A 20,902-nucleotide genomic window follows, 5' to 3' on the forward strand; every position below is an offset into this window, starting at 1 on the left:
AGCACTTGGGAGATGTAAGGTTTTTTTGCTTTCTTGTGTAGAATGTGTAGAATCGTGTGTATGTCCCACTGTTGAGGCCATGACGCTACCTTTTTTTTGCTTTCTAATGACCACTGCTTTTATTTGAATTTTGTTTTTATATAAGCTTTTTCCTATTGTAATCTGCTTAGCACAAAGAACAGAACCAAAAATGAAAAATAAATGCCCTAGATGAATTTCTATTGTATATAGATCATATAAAGTAAACGTGTCCTGAAAGTAGTTTAAATCTTTGCTTTCCACTCCTGATCGTGCTAGTTGTCTGGCTATCATTCTGATACATTAGAAATGATAGAAGGGTTTGGCGCTGTTCCTATTTAGTTTCCTACCTCCATATAGGTTACTAGATTAAAATAAATTCTTAGGTGCACCGTGCATATATCAAATATTAAATACAAATTAACAATATGAATTCCAAGTATACCGTGCATGTGTCAATTAAATATTCTGTTGCAATATTGTGCAATCATAGGTGATACATAGACATAACTTAAATGCTTACATAGTAATATTGCTAGGGAGGGAAGAAAGGGGGGGGGGGGAGGGGGGAGGAAAGGGGGGGGGGGGGGGGGGGGGGGAGGGAGAAGGGAGTGAGATAGGGAGGTGGGGAGGGGTGTAGGAAATCTGTTCCTAAGGAAAATTACAATAACAAAATAAAGTGCAAATGTGCTGGTGCAATCCAAAAGGCAACAGTGACAAGATAAAAGTGCAAACGTGCTTCAAAATTCTTTAGTAAGTCTCTTGTGTCATATTCTTGTGCTGTGGTGATAATCCTTCACTTATAATATCTCTTTGCTCTAAAAGTGCAGCCACTCACCAGATCACTTCACCCCTGCGGGGGTAGTAGGCAGTTACAGTTTTATCGCCACTGTACAGCGATCGCTGGCGGGCTCAGGATCGTGGTATATCATATATAAAAAGAGAGGGAGTGCCCATAGCGTAAAATTGCTTTAAAAAAGTTTTATTACACAAAATGAAAGGGTACTCACACTTTTACGGTAAAAATCAAGCGAAATGGTAAACGTCAAAACCGTCATTAATATCCTTCAGCGCTGGTACAGGAGGTGATGTTTGGGAAGCACAGATTAGGCCACGCCCTACGCGTTTCGTCGTTAGGACGTCTACGGGAGCGTAGGGCGTGGCCTAATCTGTGCTTCCCAAACATCACCTCCTGTACCAGCGCTGAAGGATATTAATGACGGTTTTGACGTTTTTACCATTTCGCTTGATTTTTACCGTAAAAGTGTGAGTACCCTTTCATTTTGTGTAATAAAACTTTTTTAAAGCAATTTTACGCTATGGGCACTCCCTCTCTTTTTATATATGATATACCACGATCCTGAGCCCGCCAGCGATCGCTGTACAGTGGCGATAAAACTGTAACTGCCTACTACCCCCGCAGGGGTGAAGTGATCTGGTGAGTGGCTGCACTTTTAGAGCAAAGAGATATTATAAGTGAAGGATTATCACCACAGCACAAGAATATGACACAAGAGACTTACTAAAGAATTTTGAAGCACGTTTGCACTTTTATCTTGTCACTGTTGCCTTTTGGATTGCACCAGCACATTTGCACTTTATTTTGTTATTGTAATTTTCCTTAGGAACAGATTTCCTACACCCCTCCCCACCTCCCTATCTCACTCCCTTCTCCCTTCCCACCCCCCCCCCCTTTCCTCCTCCCCCCTTTCCTCCTCCCCCCCCCCCTCCCCCCCCCCCCCCCCCCCCTTTCTTCCCTCCCTAGCAATATTACTATGTAAGCATTTAAGTTATGTCTATGTATCACCTATGATTGCACAATATTGCAACAGAATATTTAATTGACACATGCACGGTATACTTGGGAATTCATATTGTTAATTTGTATTTAATATTTGATATATGCACGGTGCACCTAAGAATTTATTTTAATCTAGTAACCTATATGGAGGTAGGAAACTAAATAGGAACAGCGCCAAACCCTTCTATCATTTCTAATATATCTCAGCTGTCCCCATTTTAGGGTGACTGCCTGTTGGGAGGCAGCAGTTCCAAACTTTACCAACTAAGTCTTTATGTCCACTGCGCGGGTTCACCATCCCTTTACTATCATTCTGATACAGTTGCTCTGATACTTTGGGTCACTGCAGAGCAGGCATTCTGACTTTCTAATCTGCCCGAAGACAACTAAGCAACTAAAATTCTTAGGTGAGCAATTGCCTTCCTCTCATTATTATAGCTTTCTTTTTAAAGCATATGCCAATGAAAAGCAAAGTATTGCATCTTACCTTTACAAGCCTTTACTAGAGTTCCATGCTGTCATACTTGTCTACCTCTTCTCAATGGCAGACAGACCTTCTTATTGCCTTGTAGCAACTCTCCAAGGAGTCATCACCCCTGTGTCATAGCAACTAAGATATCTGCTAGATCCAGACACAGTTGAGCCACTTTTTTTTTTTTTTAAGCCTAAACGAATCCTAAAACAAATGGCCATGTCTGAATTTATCTGACAAGTTACAGTATGACCGTACAGTGCATAACTGCTGCTAATGAAATTTCCAATGGTACAAAACTGAATAAATTTTAACTTTCAGAAGCTATCAGAAAAATACTTTTTTTTCAAGTGTTAATACAGGAGTCTGTGCACTAGACAGTAATACATTATGTATTTTTCTTTGTAAAAGGTTAAAAAACCTCAACACCACCAAACATGTTAAGATCATCCTATTCAGTGTTCCACACTTGGTGAATATGTTTTTACTGCTCACACAGAAAAGATGCATGTTTGCTGCATAAAAAGAAAGCGGCCAGGGCGTGGCCTACACATGGCGCTGAACAGACATGTGTGAGAAGAGCTCCGTCTAGCCATCGACCTAAAAGCTCCTAGCAATGCCTTCTAAAACACTCGGTTCATGCTCAACACTCGGTAAGTGTTCCGGGAAGTCATCGGCTTCACAACAGGCTGCTGTCGGCTCCATCAAACGATTCCTCGCTGCGGAGAGAGCCAGTCCCAGCACACGGAGAGGTCTGGCCAGAGCCGCGAGGTCGATTATCTCACCATCCTCACATACCGCCTCCATCCGTGAAAGCTCCCCTGCATCCTCCTGCTGCTCAGAGCTGATGGACGATCCTGGATCCCCCGCAGGTTCCGAGATATCCTCACTGGTGAGTGAACTAAAAAAAGAGATGGCGGTTATGTTCTGCAGCATGGAGAAATCCATCAAAAAAGATATTTCTGCAGTAAGGGCTGACATGTCACATCTCCTGTTTGGACCGGGGAGAGGGGCCTTGGGAAAACACGTGGGGATTAGAAAGGAATGGAAGATATGAATAGTGTAAAAATTGTCATATAATGTCCGAGGATTAACTCACCAGGGAAGAGAAGCATAATGCTAAGAGAATTGGAAAGAAGGCTGAAATAATAATTCTTCAGGGTACACATTATACCCAAAATTCAAATATTAAAATATATTCAATAAATATCCCAACATGGTTCTATGGAGATTCGCCATAAAAAGGGCAAAAGGAGTTGCTATTGGATTGGGGAAAAATATTTGTTTTATAATAGAACAAAGAAAATTTGACCCAGAAGGATGCTTCCTCTTCCTTATAGGATCCATACAGGGTGTAAAGTACACACTTGCTAATGTATACTGCCCCAATACAAACCCTAAAAAATATTTGATCTAAAAGATTATAATTCATTTTTTATTTACATTTTCACTCATTATCCATCCTTTCTGTGGTGCTTGTGTTTTTATGATGTTTTGTGTGTGTTTTTTTTTTTTTTTTTTTTTTTTTTGTTACTATCAGGTTTTACTGTATATCAATTAATTGTAAACTCCATGTGATTTGAGGATTGGGACATTTTCATCAGGTTTTCCCTCTACCTTTTTATGACCTCCCATGCCATTTTTATTTTTCAGTCTCTAAAGGCATGAGGTATTTTGATTATTTTTGTACCTTTTTCGGATTCCTAACTTTAACTATGGGTGATCCATTTTCTATAATATTCTTATATATTTTTAATTTCTACCATCTATGCCCTTTTGGTTTAATTACACACATTAACTAATTGTGCCTTTTTAATATGTACCTCCGGGTACTGCTAAATATTTCACATTTTTATACTGTTTATATACAAAGATAATAAAAATTCTTTCTGCCACTACTCTGCCCATACACATCATGGCGGACTAGATGATATCTGTCCGCCATGTTTGATTTGTTTGCGCCTCTATCCTCATCTCAGATTGAGGCTTGGCTAATAATTTTGTGTATATATAACGTGATGTGTCAGTGCGTCGCCCGTGCCCCAGACTACGTCAATTTATGACTAAACGTTGTCGGGAGGACAGGACATGCTGACGTCATCGCGTTGGACCTTCTGAGCGAACGGGCGCTCGCATGCCGGCTGGCTATTCATGCTGTTTTTATTCCAGCTGATTGTAAGTACAACTTTTATCTTTTACAAATAAACCTCTTTTAATGGTATTACACTATGGGAAGCTCCGTTTTTGTGTTCTCGGCCATTACCCGGTACCCACTTCGGAGATTCCATTCAGCATAGCAGATTGGCGGCTCCATTGAGTCCCGGTGTGTTGTTCTGAGGTATCCATCAATCACGGATCTCCACAGCAAAGGCCCTGGCTGGGTGTTTAGCCGCAAGCTGTATTTTGCTTGCCCTCTAGTAAGCACACATTTTTTACGGTGATTAGCACTCAGTGGTGGTGGAAGATTACAATTTATTGTCACAACATCTTCATTAGATTCAAGAATATTTGTTTCAAATTTGTTTTGCATTCTATTATCACCTGGTTTTTATTATCACTTTATTTTAATTCATCCGATCATTTACTTTTCGTTCTTTTTGGGTTGTCATTCATTATTCTAGATTTTTCACATATTAACACCTTTCATCCTTATTTTGTCTCACTTTGGTTATCACCACTAAGTACATCATTTTTAGCGCAGCTATTGTTGTTTTCTTTGTATTTATGTATGTATTCCATATATTAGTTGCTGCTGTTTTTTCTTTTGAGGCCAAGCGCGGTATTATTGCTCTTTAGACTCTCACCTGTGTTTGAGATGTTCAACGGAACACGGCAAGGATGTCTGCTCTCCCCACTGTTATATGTATTGGCAATGGAACCATTCTTGGCGGCACTCCGAAATAATCGAGATGTAGGAGGGGGTAAGAGTTGGAGAAAGAGCACAAAATTGTGGCATACGCGGATGGTATTCTGATGTTTGTAACCAACCCAAGAGTGACTCAGTTAACCTTGGACAGAGGGGTGGATGTGGTATACTTGGATTTTTCAAAAGCGTTCGACACAGTTCCCCACACATGGCTCATGTGTAAGGTAAAGTCTACAGGCTTGGAAATAGCAGTTTGTAAATGGATAGAAAACTGGCTAAAAGACAGAATTCAGAGAGTAGTGGTTAATGATTCTTGCTCTGAATGGTCTAAGGTTATCAGTGGTGTACCCCAAGGTTCAGTGCTGGGACCCTTACTTTTTAATATCTTTATAAATGATATAGGGACCGGCATCAAAAGTAACATTTCTGTCTTTGCAGATGACACCAAGCTATGCAGTGGAATAACGTCCTTACAGGATGTCTCCAATTTACAGCCGACCTCAATGCACTGTCTGATTGGGCAACTGTGGCAGATGAGGTTTAATGTTGATAAATGTAAAGTTATGCACTTGGGGGCTAAGAATATGCATGCATCATACATGCTAGGGGGAGTACAACTGGGGGAATCCGTGGTGAAGGATGTGGGGGTTTTGGTAGATCATAAGCTCAATAATAGCATGCAATGCCAAGCTGCAGTTTCCAAAGCGAGCAAAGTCCTTTCTTGTATTAAGAGAGGTATGGACTCTAGAGAGAGAGATATAATTTTGCCCCTCTACAAATCATTAGTAAGACCTCATCTGGAATATGCAGTTCAGTTTTGGGCACCAGTTTTTAAAAAGGATATCGGGGAACTGGAGAAAGTGCAGAGAAGGGCAACCAAACTGATAAGAGGCATGGAGGAGCTCAGCTATGAGGAAAGATTAGAGGAACTGAATTTATTCACTCTTGAGAAGAGGAGAATAAGGGGGTTATGATCAACATGTTCAAATATATAAGTGGTCCATATAGTGATCTTGGTGTTGAGTTATTCTCTTTACGGTCAACCCAGAGGACATGGGGGCACTCTTTACGTCTAGAGGAAAAGAGATTTCATCTCCAAATACGCAAAGGTTTCTTCACAGTAAGAGCTGTGAAAATGTGGAATAGACTGCCGACAGAGGTGGTTCTGGCCAGCTCAGTAGATTGCTTTAAGAAAGACCTGGATACTTTCCTAAATGTACATAATATAACTGGGTACTAACATTTATAGGTAAAGTTCATCCAGGGAAAATCCGATTGCCTCTTGGGGGATCAGGAAGGAATTTTTTTCCCCTGCTGTAGCAAATTGGAGCATGCTCTGCTGGGGTTTTTGCCTTCCTCTGGATCAACTGAGGGTATACAATTGGGTATATTGGCTTGTACGATATTTTTTATTTTATTGTTTTTAGGGTTGAACTGGATAGACTTGTGTCTTTTTTTTCAACCTGACTAACTATGTAACCAAATATAATCAAAGAGGTGAAAGAATATGGGGAACTCTCAAATTTTAAAATCTGATAAAAACAGAAATTAAATATTGGATTGGGAAAAAGGGAAGCCCAGACCCTCTAAAAAGAATTCCCATTTACATGGGTAAAAGAAGAACTTAAACACCTTGGAATTAAACTAACATCAACGGTCGAAAAAATATATCCGGCAAATTATATTCCATTAATTGAGATCAAGGAAGAATAAAAAAAATTAAATACACAACCAATATCATGGATTGGAAGAATAAATATGTTCAAAATTATACTACCAAAAATAATATACAAATTTCAGATGTTGCCAATTGGGATTCCACAGAGTTTTTTCAAGATTATAAAAACAAAATTGATAAAATACATTTGGCAAAATAAAAAGAGCATCAAATTTGCACAAATCACGAGGAAAAGGGAACACGGAGGATTAGCAACACTAGACATAAATCGATATTCTAAAGCAATAGTTTTGTCACGAATGATTGAGTGGACAAATGGAAACGGTGAAAAAAAGTGGGTGGAGATGGAAAACACAATAAGATCACATTGCACAAAAACATATGGATACTACGAAAGTTTAGAATAATTGATTTGGAAACTCACGAAATAACTAAAAATGTTTTTAAAATTTGGTACACAGTACACTCGAAAAATGAATGGACATATAACTCACCGTTAATGGCCCTCACGGGAACAAATTATTTTATACTGGGGAAGGCGATATTAGCAGAAAACGAGACAAGAAACCCACAATTGAAAGATATTATCACAAAAGGTAGGATGAAAACACGATTATAGCTAGAAGAACTCAATGGGTAGAAGATAAGTGAATGGAAGTTTTATCAATTAAGACACTTAGTAAATACACTAGCACATCCAATTAGAAGAGGAGAAATTAAGCCTATTGGAAAAACTTTGCTTTACCCAAACGCCACTGAAAAATGGAATATCAAAAATCTACTGAATATTGACAAACCTAGAAGGACAAGGAAGACCCGCCTACATCGAACAATGGGAAAAGGAATTGAAATTAAAACTAGAAGATCAACAAGTGTAAAAGATGATAGAAATGGGATATAATAATGCCTGGGATATGAACACCATTGAAATGAATTATACATTTTTAGCAAGGTGGTACCTGACCCCAGTGAGAACCCGTAGATACCAACAAGAGAGAATACCTTTGTGTTGGAGAAACTGCAACCAAAGGGCAACGATGACGCATATATGGTGGGAGTGTCCAAGAATAAAGGAGTACAGGGAAGAAATGGTGAATAATATAAAGAAGATAACTGGTGAGAAAATAGATAAAAACATATTGACTTGCTTATTTCATGATTACAAAATCCCAAAGAAACAATACACGAGAACAATGGTCCCAAAACTCCTGAATGCCGCAAAGGGTCTGATCCCAAACAAATGGTTAAAGTGAAAAACCAGATATAAGAGAGTGGTATGAACAAATAGATTACTATTGTAAAATGCACCTTTTGAGTAGTAGGGATAGAGGACACTAAGAAATATATTAGTACCTGGGAGGGTTGGAAAAACTTTAAAGCCTCGGATATATATCTGGAAGAGATGAAAGAAGAAGCGGCCGTGAGTTAGAAATTTAAGGGACCTAGGAAGAAACAAACCAGGAGGGGAGGGAAAAATGGAAGAGAGAAAGAGAGATGAGGAGTAGGTAAGGTAGTAAGAGTAGTTCTATGTTTTTTTTGTTTTTTTTTCTTTCATATTTTTTTTTTTTTTCTTAAATTAAATTAAATATTTAAATAACTAATAAAGATAATCTTGAACAAGCCACTATGATGTGAAAATGAGATGGGACAAAATTGAACTGCAAAGTTGAAATGTCTCTCAGAAAATTTTGCTGCGGTGGAAGGAAAAAAAACTAAAAAAAAGAGATGGCGGGTATGTTCTGCAGCATGGAGAAATCCATCAAAAAATAAATTTCTGCAGTAAGGGCGGACATGTCACATCTCCTGGTTAGACTAGAGGAGACAGAGCAGCGCCAAGACTCGCATGCGGTAGCCATTAAAGAACTGCAGGACACTGTCATTCAACTAGCATTTGCTCACAGGACCTCATTGTACAAACTTTAAGACCTCAAGAACCGCAATCGTAGAAACAATCTATGCATCCGCAGTCTGCCAGAGGCAACTAGGGACAATGATCTAGAACCCTCGATCTGCGGTATTCTCAACACCATTTTGGGCAACCCTGTCACTGCCGCTCTGAGATTCGATCGGATCCATCGTGCTCTGAGGCCACGCAATGTCACATCTGACCAGCCCAGGAATGTTATTTGACGCCTTCATTATTTTGAAGATAAAAATGCGGTCGTGACCAAGCTGCGAAGCACTCCTAACATTGATTTTGATGGGGCGGTACTCAATATCTACCCTGATATCTCTAATGAAACACTTGACTGCCACCGAGCACTAAAACCTCTACTAGAACATCTGAAGGGAGACTGGATCACATGTAGATGGAGCTTCCTCGCGAGTCTGATAGCTACCAAAAATGGCCGCTCTTACACGCTCTGGTTTCCTGAAGAATTCCCTACTTTCCTTCACAATTTGAACCTACATCCAATGGAGCTTCCGGGGTGGCAAAACCCCATACCTACTTTTTCAGCCCCTCAGGCCTCCCAATTTCGGGAAACTCCTTCCAAGCAGAAGAGTGCTTCCATCCCATCAGAAAAATGGGTGAGATATGCATATAACCACACCTATTTTTGTTTTTTTTTCTCTACACCCTGTTTTGCATTGACTGTAGCTCTAACCCTAGTTCCACCTCAATCCGTGTTTTGATGATGAACCCCTATCTTGGACTTTTCTGAGCTCGGTCTACCAACACACTGTTGTGACCAGTTTAACCACTTCCCGCCCGCCCTATAGCGGATTGACGTCCGGGAAGTGGTTCCGTTATCCTGACTGGACGTCATATGACGTCCAGCAGGATAACATGCCGCCGCATGCCCCCGGGGGCGCGCATCGCGGTGAACGGTGGAGCGGTGTGTCAGCCTGACACACCGCTCCACCGATCTTGGTAAAGAGCCTCCGGCGGAGGCTCTTTACCACGTGATCAGCCGTGTCCAATCACGGCTGATCACGCTGTCAATGGGAAGAGCCGTCGATCGGCTTTTCCTCACTCGCGTCTGACAGACGCGAGTGGAGGAGAGCCGATCGGCGGTTCTCCTGACGACAGGGGGGGTCTGCGCTGATTGTTTATCAGCGCAGCCCCCCCTCAGATCACCACACTGGACCACCAGGGATCGCCACTAGGACCAGCAGGGAAGGGGCAACATGTGGATGGCCAGGTATGTACCCCATGGCCATCCACATGTGCCCAATCTGTGCCCACAAATGGGCACTGATTGGCACCAATTATGTTCCAGATCTGCCCAGCAATGCCCCCAATATATTTTATCAGTGCCACCTGTCAGTGCCCATCAGTGCCACCCATATGTACCAATCAATGCCACCTACGAGTGCCCATCAGTGCCACCTCATCGGTGCCCATCAGTGCCGCCGTATCGGTGCCTGTCAGTGCAGCCATATCAGTGCCCGTTATTGAAGGAGAAAACGTACTTATTTACAAAACATTTTAACAGAAACAAAGAAAAACTTGTTTTTTTTTCCGAAATTTTAGGTCTTTTTTTTTATTTGTTGCGCAAAAAATAAAAACCGCAGAGGTGATCAAATACCACCAAAAGAAAGCTCTACTTGTGGGAACAAAATGATAAAAAATTTGTTTGGGTACAGTGTAGCATGACCGCTTGTCATTCAAATTGCGACAGCGCTGAAAGCTGAAAATTGGCCTGGGCGGGAAGGTGTCTAAGTGCCTGGTATTGATGTGGTTAAACACTGCTCTGACTCTGTTTTACCCCCCAATGTGTGATCACATGGTGGTGATCTCGGAACCGTTGAGTAAGGTTAATTTGTTTCTGGTTTTGCATTGCTAGAGTTTTTAAGTTTTGATTTATTAATAATACTCCTCAGAGGCTATACGCTGATGGAGCCTACTGCTCTTTACGCATGCCTTTATTGGGGAGTATGTCCCCTGCCCCTCTCCTCCTGGGGTTGGCAAACAGGCAGCTCCTGTACTTTTGTTATTGGTCTCATGATAGAGTCCATAATAGCTGCTCGCTCTCCCCTTTCCCACTGGGACCACTGCAGATTTCTGCATGAATATCCTCCTTTAGTATCACAGAATGTAAATGTTCCTTCTGTACTTGTCCTTTTTCTTTTCATTGGTCTTTCCTTTTCTTCTCTATCCTTTATCTCCTTCCCTCCTCTCCCTGTTGGCACACATGGTTATGTAAGCTGAAGATTCGCTTTCAACTGATGCAATGGCTACTCTAACGGTTCTCTCCTATAATGTAAGGGTCCTCAATGTGGCGGCAAAGGGGCATCAAGTCTTGTGCGAATTGAAAAACTCACACTGTTCAATTGCTTTCCTCCAGGAAACGCACTTGACCCACTCAACACCTGTTAAGCTCTACTCGCAACAATTTCCACAATGGTACTACAGTTAGTCGGATACACCAATAAAGCCAAAGGAGTAGCCATTGGGTTCGGTAATAGTGCATCTTTTCGCCTCACCACAATGCTAGCGGACGATCATGGTCGCTACCCCTTCTTCAAAGGTTACATAGGCAACACCCAGTGTACCTTAGGGAACCTATACTGCCCCAACCAAGCCTCTTTACCCAACTTCACAAAACTATCACATTTCGCAGAGGGTCTGATTGTTTTAGCAGAGGACATAAATATACCCCTGGACCCCACTACTGACACTTCACAGGGCCGCTCTAACATCCTGTTTAAGCAAATTGCGCAGGTCAAAAAAAAAAACTCAAACTTGCAACTTATAGACGTCTGGTGCTTACTTCATCCCAAAGATAAGGATTATTCCCAGTTTTCTAAAACACACCACTCCTACTCCAGAATAGACAACATTTTTCTAGACAACATTTTTCTAGACCACTTCCACCTCCCCCTTCTACATTCCGCTAGTATAGGTTTAGCACCCATCTCAGACCATGCTCCTGTCTCAGTACTCTTGACCTTGCCCACTCTGCCTCAACGCACCATCAATTGGAATCTTAATGACTCCCTCCTCTCCAATTCAACAGAGGTCTCCATGTTATCCACCTCCCTGACCCTATACTTCAGCACCCTCAGAAACCTCGCCCTCTGTTCTTTGGGAAGCTCATAAAGCTTCTATGAGGGGTTGTTTCATTAAACTCGGTGCGAGATAAGAGAGCATGGCCAACAACTCAAACCGGTCTTGGACCAGATTGCTGATCTCGATAAGCAACGCAAACTTTCATTGCAAGCAGCACATCTTGAAGCTCTCACTCTGAAAAGAGCAGAACTTAGTCCTTCTCGACCTTGACACTAAAAAGAAATTCCATTTCATTTCACAAAAGGTTTATGAATGGGGAAACAAACCAGGTAAACAGTTGGCCAGATCCCTCAGAGCTAAAAAAAAACCCTATCTTTCATACCTAAAATCAAGCTCCCGTTGGGCGAGATGGTACATGCTAAGCCACAAATCACCAAAGCATTTAGAGAGTTTTATGCTGAACTATATAATGTTGAAGGTGGCCTAGCAACCCTACCACAATCAGATAAACGCATACTATCCTACCTGAAAGCTGCTAATCTCCCAAAATTATCACACACGGCACCTAAAGACATGGAAGCTGACTTTACCATCAAAGAGTTTTGAAACGCACTAAAATCCTCCCCTTCAGGTAAAGCCCCTGGACCGATGGTTTCACCATCTTATATTACAAAACTTTCAGTGGTACCCTCCTCCCCCGTCTCACAGCATATGCCAATTCCATCTCGCACGTCTCTGGCCTACGCCTGGAATCGCTTTCTGCCCATATTACTGTCATCCCTAAGCCTGGTAAGGATCCCACCCTGTGTTATAGCTATAGGCCCATATCTCTCTTAAATATTGACACTAAACTTTACACAAAAGTTATGGCAAATAGACTACTCCCCCCTTGGATAACAGCTGACCAAACAGGTTTTATACCCAATAGAGAAGCCAGAGACAATTCCTTACGATCCCTATCCCTGATACATTATGTTCGCAGATATTCCCAGCCCACCCTCCTCCTTTCCACAGACGCTGAAAAAGCGTTTGATAGGGTGGACTGGGAATACCTTAAAACAACCCTTCGTTATTTTGGTCTGGGCCCCAAGATGTTTCACCACATCTCTTCTCTTTACTCTAATCCCTCCGCACACATCCGCATAAATGGCTCCTTAAGTGATCCTTTCACATTACTCAATGGAACCAGACCGGGTTGCCCCCTGTCCCCCCTTCTTTTTGCCATCTCCCTTGAACCCTTCATGGAATCCAAATAGGCTGCATAGTTGTGAAAACTGTTTCCTATGCTGATGATATTTTATTTTTCATTCAACAGCCATGCATTTCACTTCCAAATCTAATGTCAACATTCTCTGACTACCAAACCATATTCAACTTCAAAATTAATTTATCAAAATCAGAGATTAAACATAACCATTCCCCAGTCAATTGCTGACCAGCTGAAGCCCCTCTTCCCCTTTCGCTGGGAAACCAAACATGAAATATCTAGGTATTTATCTCACTCCCAACCTTCACTCCCTCTTTAAGCATAATTATATCCCACTCTTGAATAGCATTAGATTGGACCTCAGGAAATGGTCTTCCCTCTCTCATTCCTGGTTAGGCAAAGTTAATATAATCAAGATGAACGTCCTACCCCGTATTCTCTTCACCTTACAAATGATCCCTCTGAATGTCCCCATAGGCTTCTTTACTTCAGACCATGATCGCTTTATTTGGAGAGATAGCCACCCTAGAGTTTGCAGGGCAGTTCTCTTTCACTCCAAATCCTCAGGAGAGCTGGCTCTCTCTAACTTTAAAGCTTATTGTCATGCTGTAGTTTTATCACGTATTGCAGACTGGAAATATGCCATTACATCCAAACTCTGGGTACAGTTGGAATACTCTATGCGGTACTGACTTATCCACTGCTCCTGGATACCCTGTTCCTCTAGAAACCTTTCCCACAACTCCTCACCCCTCGCCATATTCTCCCTGGATGTGTGGGACGGTCTTCATAAGAAAAACAATTGGTCTCACAACTCTCCCCTGATGCCTCTCCTTCATCATAAACACTTCATGCCTGGCCTCTTGGATCCAGAATTTAAATCTTGGTCACCAAAGGTTCCCCTATTGCTACACCGTGTTCTTCGCTCAAATACCATTAAACCATTGTCTGAAATTTTGAAATCCAAACCACCCACGTTCATGGACAAGTGGAGACAAAACCAACTGCAGCGTTTCCTTCTTTCCCTCCCTCAGCCCTTAGCATCCAGGATCTCAATGGAATTGAATCCGTATTCGCCCACAAGGACCCTCCAATACATTGTATCTCACAGTTCTACAGGGCCCTTATTGATGTTCAAAACTCACAATACCCTGCCTACCTGACCAAATGGGAAGATGACCTCGGATCCACTATTTCAGACAAGAAAAAAGATAAAATCCTTCACCTTGCACATATCTCTTCAATTGCCTCGACTATGGCAGAGTCCAACTATAAGCTTCTCACCAGATGGCACCACACGCCAGCCAAGCTCCATCGAATATTCCAAGTCAATTCCCCACTATGCTGGAGGAATTGCGGAGAGATTGCCACCCACGCACACATCTGGTGGTCTTGCCCCATCTTACGCCCTATTTGGTCTAAAGTAGTAGATCTGATCCACCAGATCACTGACGTTCTTCTCCCGCTGGACCCATGGATCATACTCCTTTCACGTCACACAAAGCCCATTGGAAGATATAAACGCTCGCTTATCCCCCACATGCTCAATACGGCCAATACCCTCATTCCTACTCTTTGGAGCCAACCTACAATACCTTCCATGAAAACCTGGTTGCAAAAGATATCCAAAGTAAACCTCATGCAAGAACTCACCCATATAGCAAGGGGAACCATCGAACGTCATACCCTAACTTGGGCCCCTTGGTCTTCCTTCCTTACCTCCTCTTGTTATAAAGACATCATCTCCTTGACCCCAGAGTTCTTAACAACCCTATTCGGGTCAATCCAACCTAAGGTTTACCTCCTTCAATTTTCAATTGCTTCCTTGTACTTGTTTTTGAGCTGATTGTATGCTATCATGTTCGCCAACCTCCCATCCCTCCCTCCCAGTGGCGGCTGGTGAAATTTTAGGATGGGGGGGTGCCAGACCCCGCCCTTCCTTTTTGACCCCTCCCAGTTGGTGAAAATGGGTGTGGTTTGAGTGAAATAGTGGGCGTGGCTCTAAGGTGGTGTGGTTAGCGTCTGAGATGAACGAGGGAGAGAGGGGATGGAGGACAGCAGGCCCAGATCCTACACAACAATAGAAATGTGTATTCTAGAAAGTTTAACAATCAGCAGATAAAGATATTCCAAACACCTGGTGTTAGCACTTCAATCATCCCGGCACCATGGTTGTTATGGTGTCAGGATGATTGACGCGCATCTATTATTACATTGTAATATAAAATTAAATCATTCAACTCACCATAATGCAGAATCAGTGGGAGCCCTGAGCGTGTCACTAGCCACGTCGCCTGCCACCAGATGCCATCAGGCGACCCAGCAGAGTCCGTCCTTACATGCAGTCTGTGTCACATCAAATGCAGCCTCTGTCCCACCAAATGCAGCCTCTGTCCCCCCTAATGCAGCCTCTGCCACCCCCAAAATGCATCCTGTCACTGCAAATCTCCCCGTCCTGTTCTCCACACAGCGGTACTTACCTTGCTGTTGTCATCTCCTGCTGTGTCTCCTTCCACTGGCAGGGATGATGGAGCTGCATACTTCCTGTTTCCTCTCTCCCGGGCGCAAAGGGAGAGAGAGAAAACAGGAAGTGACATCTAACTCAGATGTCAATCAAACCGCCCAGCCGTAGTAATATATACTACAGGCGCCGGGCGGAAGTTACTCGGCGCTTCAGAAAGCGCCGCAAGGCGGGCTAAACGCCTGCAAATGCAGTGCCACATCTGCAATCTCGTGATTGCATAGACATGGCGCTTCCCATAAGTCCACTGTGTCTAGCGTCCGAACACAGTGCACTTATGTAACTTCTTTTGGATTTTTTTTTTTTTTTTAAGGGCCAGTTTTAAAGATTTTTTTGTGGCTGCTTGGAGAGGGGCGGCGCCCATGCGCCCCCTATGGATTTCTCTTTCTCCTCTTTTCTCTTTCCTTTTTACTTTCCCCCTTCTCTATATCAATATTATAATTTTTATCTTATTGCAAGTGTTACCAAGTTATTCATCCTTCAGATATATGCAGACTCATGGGCCCACCTATTCCCATACCAACTCAAGGTCTAAATTCTTCACCCCAGTCTGCCTCTACCACTATTGGCCTGCGCTTATATTAATTCCAATGTTTACCCTATGGGTACATAAGAGTCATGACATACTCCTTTATTATTGTTGGAATAATGACTTATTGAGTTATTGTATCTTTCTTGTATCTATATGCCTTTTGTTTAATAAAAAGATATTAAACAAAAAAAAAAAGCGGCCATTAAAGGGTTTGTAAAGTCAGGTTTTGTTTATCTTAAAGTATATGTAAACCCTCTCCTATACCCAGTAAAGTGAACAGCCTCAGATGATACACAGGGATGAAACTAATCTCCCTTCATACATTTATATGTACAGTGGGGACGGAAAGTATTCAGACCCCCTTAAATTTTTCACTCTTTGTTATATTGCAGCCATTTGCTAAAATCATTTAAGTTCATTTTTTTCCTCATTAATGTACACACAGTACCCCATATTGACAGAAAAACACAATTGTTGACATTTTTGCAGATTTATTAAAAATGAAAAACTGAAATATCACATGGTCCTAAGTATTCAGACCCTTTGCTGTGACACTCATATATTTAACTCAGGTGCTGTCCATTTCTTCTGATCATCCTTGAGATGGTTCTACACCTTCGAGTCCAGCTGTGTTTGATTATACTGATTGGACTTGATTAGGAAAGCCACACACCTGTCTATATAAGACCTTACAGCTCACAGTGCATGTCAGAGCAAATGAGAATCATGAGGTCAAAGGAACTGCCTGAAGAGCTCAAAGACAGAATTGTGGCAAGGCACAGATCTGGCCAAGGTTAAAAAAAATTTCTGCTGCACTTAAGGTTCCTAAGAGCACAGTGGCCTCCATTATCCTCAACCACTTCCGGACTCCGCTGCCCGACGATGTACGTCCAAACTTTGAAGGGGGATACCGTTATGGCAGCAGCTAGCTGCCATAACCCCGGTATCCCCGTTTTCGAGCGGCGGCCGGCTTTCTGATAAAAGTGGTCCCTGCGGCAGATTCGCCGCGAGATCGCTTTTATCGGTGGTGGGAGAGGGCCCCCCTCCCGCCGCGTTACGGTACCCTCCGCCGCTTACCGGAGCCGTCGGTAGCGGCGGAGGCGATCACATCCGTCTCCGTCCTGTGACTGGAGACGAGTGAGGCTAAGATGGCGCCCACTCGTCTCCATGACACTGCTGGACGGAATCGACGTCAAAACGTCACTTCCGCCCACGGCTCTTAAAGGCATATTTTTTTAAATGTCATTTTTTTAAATTACTTTTTTTTTTTTTTATTGCATTTTAGTGTAAATATGAGATCTGAGGTCTTTTTGACCCCAGATCTCATATTTAAGAGGTCCTGTCATGCTTTTTTTTCTATTACAAGGGATGTTTACATTCCTTGTGATAGGAATAAAAGTGACACAATTTTTTTTTTTTTTTTTTTAAACGGTGTAAAAAAAATAAATAAAATAATGTAAAATAAATAATACAAATACATTTTTTTTAAAAAAAACCCCCGTCCCGACGAGCTCGCGCGCAAAAGCGAATGCATACGCGAGTAGCGCCCGCATATGAAAACGGTGGTCAAACCAAACGTGAGGTATCGCTGCAACCGGTAGAGCGAGAGCAATAATTCTAGCCCTAGACCTCCTCTGTAACGCAAAATATGCAACCTGTAGAATTTTTTAAACATCGCCTATGGAGATTTTTGAGGGTAAAAGTTTGAAGCGTGACATGTTGGGTATCAATTTACTTGGCGTAACATTATATTTCACAATATAAAAAAAATTGGGCTAACTTTACTGTTGTCTTATTTTTCCTATTCAAAAAAGTGCATTTTTTCCAAAAAAAAGTGCGCTTATAAGACCGCTGCGCAAATACGGTGCAAAAAAAGTATTGCAACAACCGCCATTTTATTCTCTAGGGTGTTAGAAAAAATATATATATAATGTTTGGGGGTTCAAACATGTAAACACCTAAAATCCAACTGGTCCTTAAGTGGTTAAATGGAAGACGTTTGGGACGACCAGAACCCTTCCTTGAGCTGGCCGTCTGGCTAATCTGAGCTATCGGGGGAGAAGACCCTTGGTGAGAGAGGTAAAGAAGAACCCAAAGATTACTGTGGCTGAGCTCCAGAGATGCAGTCGGGAGATGGAAGAAAGTTGTAGAAAGTCAACCATCACTGCAGCCCTCCACCAGTCGGGGCTTTATGGCAGAGTGGCCGAACGGAGGCCTCTCCTCAGTGCAAGACACATGAGGGCCCGCATGGAGTTTGCTACAAAACACCTGAAGGACTCCAAGATGGTGAGAAATAAGATTCTTTGGTCTGATGAGACCAAGATAGAACTTTTTGGCCTTAATTCTAAGCGGTATGTGTGGAGAAAACCAGGCACTGCTCATCACCTGTCCAATACAGTCCCAACAGTGAAGCGTGGGGGTGTTTTTCAGCTGCAGGGACAAGACGACTGGTTGCAATCGAGGGAAAGATGAATGCGACCAAGTACAGGGATATCCTGGATGAAAACCTTCTCCAGAGTGCTCAGGACCTCAGACTGGGTGGAAGGTTTACCTTCCAACAAGACAATGACCCTAAGCACACAGCTAAAAAAATGAAGGAGTGGCTTCACAACAACTCCGTGACTGTTCTTGAATGGCCCAGCCAGAGCCCTGACTTAAACCCAATTGAGCATCTCTGGAGATACCTAAAAATGGCTGTTCACCAACGTTTACCATCCAACCTGACAGAACTGGAGAGGATCTGCAAGGAGGAATGGCAGAGGATCCCCGAATCCAGGTGTGAAAAACTTGTTGCATCTTTCCCAAAAAGACTCATGGCTGTATTACATCAAAAGGGTGCTTCTACTAAATACTGAGAAAAGGGTCTGAATACTTAGAACCATGTGATATTTCAGTTTTTCTTTTTTATTAAATCTGAAAAAATGTCAACAATTCTGTGTTTTTCTGTCAATATGGGGTGCTGTGTGTACATTAACGAGGAAAAAAAAATGAACTTAAATGATTTTAGCAAATGGCTGCAATATAACAAAAAGAGTGAAGAATTTAAGGGGGTCTGAATACTTTCCGTCCCCACTGTATATCGGCTGTCTTCAGCTTTTAAATATTCTTTAGAAAGTTCAGATCATGTTAGATTTTCTCTTCCTGGTTAACACTGCAGTGAAGCCTGGGCATACAGCCAAGAAGTTGTATAGGTAGAGCAGGGGCGGATCCAGAGTCTAATCTCGGGAGGGGCACTGCCAGAAAATATATTTTTTTGGGGTACATCTATCGCGGAAATGGCTGGTGTTGGCGCTTCAATCATCACGGCACCATGGTTGTTATGGTGTCAGGATGATTGAAGCGCATTATTACTATTATTACATTGTTATAAAAAATTAAATAGTTTAACTCACCATAATGCAGAATCAGTGGGAGCCCCGAGTGTGTCACTTGCCACATCACCTGTCACCGGATGCAGATTGTCACTTGCCACGTCGCCTGCCACATGTTGCGGATTGTCACTTGCCACGTCGCTTGTCACCAGATGCAGATTGTTACTTGCCACGTCGCCTGCCATATGTTGCGGATTGTCACTTGCCACGTCGCCTGTCACCAGATGAAGATTGTCACTTGCCACCTAAGGTGGTCTCTTGTGTCCCAGAGACAGGCACCAGAAAGATGATGTAATCTCTCTGCTGCCGCAGCTGCCTGCATGGTGAGGGGGGAACTGCAGGGATGCAGGGCGGGCGCTGGGCGGTGAGACATGATGTCATCTCTCTGCTCCCCCTCCCGCCGACTCCCTGATTGGCCAGCAGCCCACAAACACATCGAGCGGCACATCTCACCAACTGAGCCACCGGGCCAGCCCGCTGTCCAGTGGAGTCACTAGGGTTGGTGTCACCCGGTGCCGAAAAAATTGGTGTCACCCCCTCCTCCACCAACTACCTCAGTACAGACCCCCCTCCACTAACTACAGACCCCACTCCATCAATATAGCCCCCCTCCCTCAGTACAGACCCCCCTCCATCAGTACAGACCCCCGCTCAGTGCAGACCCCCCTTCCTCAGTATGGACCCCCCACTAAGTACTGACCCCCTCCCTCAGTACAGACTCCCTTCCCTTATTGCAGACCCCCCATCAGTACAGACACCCTCCATCAGTGTAGAGTCTGCAGACCCCCCCTCCATCAGTATCAACCTCCCACCTCAGTGCAGACCCCCATCAGTACATACACTCCCCTCAGTGCTGACCCCCATCAGTATGGAATCCCCCTCTCAGGGCAGACCCCCCCATTAGTATAGAATCCCCCTCAGTGCAGACTTCCCCATCAGTATAGAATCCCCCCTCAGAGCAGGCCCCCATCAGTATAAATTCCCCCCCCCCTCAGTGCCAACCCCCATTAGTATAGAACCCCCCTCAGTGCAAACCTCCATCAGTATAAAATCCCCCCTCAGTGCCAACCCCCATTAGTATAGAATCCCCCCTCAGTGCAGAGCCCCCATTAGTATAGAATCCCCCCTCAGTGCAGAGCCCCCATTAGTATAGAATCCCCCCTCAGTGCAGAACCCCCGTTAGTATAGAATCCCCCCTCAGTGCAGAACCCCCATTAATATAGAATCCCCCCTCAGTGCAGAGCCACCATTAATATAGAATCCCCCCTCAGTGCAGAGCCCCCATTAGTATAGAATCCCCCCTCAGGGCAGAGCCCCCATTAGTATAGAATCCCCCCTCAGTGCAGAACCCTCATTAATATAGAATCCCCCTCAGTGCAGAACCCCCATTAATATAGAATCCCCCCTCAGTGCAGAACCCCCATTAATATAGAATCCCCCTCAGTGCAGAAGAACCCCCATTAATATAGAATCCCCCCTCAG

The sequence above is a fragment of the Aquarana catesbeiana genome, linkage group LG03 (assembly GCF_042186555.1).
Source record: "Aquarana catesbeiana isolate 2022-GZ linkage group LG03, ASM4218655v1, whole genome shotgun sequence".
Lineage (NCBI taxonomy): Eukaryota > Metazoa > Chordata > Amphibia > Anura > Ranidae > Aquarana > Aquarana catesbeiana.